At 46.3% G+C, this 1,065-nt stretch overlaps 1 protein-coding gene across 1 annotated transcript in view; it reads left to right on the plus strand.

Annotated features, from left to right (window-relative positions):
* DENND2A (DENN/MADD domain containing 2A) overlaps positions 1-1,065 on the plus strand; it is a 37,047-nt gene that overhangs the window by 6,317 nt on the left and 29,665 nt on the right. The gene's annotated exons all lie outside the window — the stretch shown is intronic.

Genomic DNA, 1,065 nt, shown 5'->3' on the forward strand with positions numbered 1-1,065 from the left:
TCCTGCCCCAGGAGGTCAAGCCAGTGGGAGAGCAGCAGTTAGATTCTACAGCCATTACTGGTCCCTGCTCCAGAGGGCTGCAGCATCAAAGACCTCCAGTCTTTGCTCACAGACTAGCATTACATGACAATGAGAGAAATGCAGTTGCTTCAAGTCCCATGTGCCCACTGGACTGGCAAGAAATGATGGCAATGAAGAGAGAAATCTCATAACAAATTGCTTGCCCATGCAGATGCCTGGGCTAAGCCTTTGTCATTGGTTTCTAAAATGCTCAAATGGAGATGTCACAATGTACTTTTTCAGAGTTGTGTGTTCTTTTTGAACACCTGTGTTGCATTTCCCAGTGCTGCTGAAGAGTGGGGTATAAGAAGTTCATTATATGTAATGTGTTTGGAACTCTTATTAGTTATGTGCCTCACCTCCAGAATCAGTGGAAAGAAAGGGATACCTCTATGTGGTTATTCAAGCTTTGTGTTTTTGAGAGAATCCTCAATAACAATGAGCTGCGTATTGCTTTAGAGGTGTCCCTTCCCCTCTGCCCCCTCCAGGGAGAGAGCACCCTGACTTTGGATGGCCTAGGTTGGGTGAGGTGAATCCTCCCCTTCCTTCTAAAGTGGGGCATGTGAGGTTGAAGCATCCATGATTGGTAGATGTGCTTGAAAACCTATGTTGTGTGACAGACATCCATGTTCAGAGAGTGGTTAAATCTTTCTGTAGTCAGACCAAAAGCAGTGCATCACTTCAGCCCAAATTAAATGATGACCAGAGGTCCCCCTAAATGTGGGGTTTGAACAGAGGAGAGAGGACCCTTATGCTGGTCTTCAGCTCACAAACAATTTTAAGCAGAGAACTGGGAAAAAGGAACTATAATTATGGACTGACGTGCATGAGAACCTCACAGCTCCTCTGAAGGCAGGGGAATGAACTTGAGGACTTGCTACATCTTTTCCGTCTGTAGTATCTGTGATACGTTCGTATGGCTGCATATGTCCCTGTCAGGGTTTGGACACTGTCCAGCGAGCAGCTGGACTTCTAGGGCTATGGAGAGAACGAAGCAATTGCCGG

The sequence above is a fragment of the Buceros rhinoceros genome, unplaced genomic scaffold, assembly GCF_000710305.1.
Source record: "Buceros rhinoceros silvestris isolate BGI_N320 unplaced genomic scaffold, ASM71030v1 scaffold13019, whole genome shotgun sequence".
Taxonomy (NCBI): Eukaryota; Metazoa; Chordata; class Aves; order Bucerotiformes; family Bucerotidae; genus Buceros; species Buceros rhinoceros.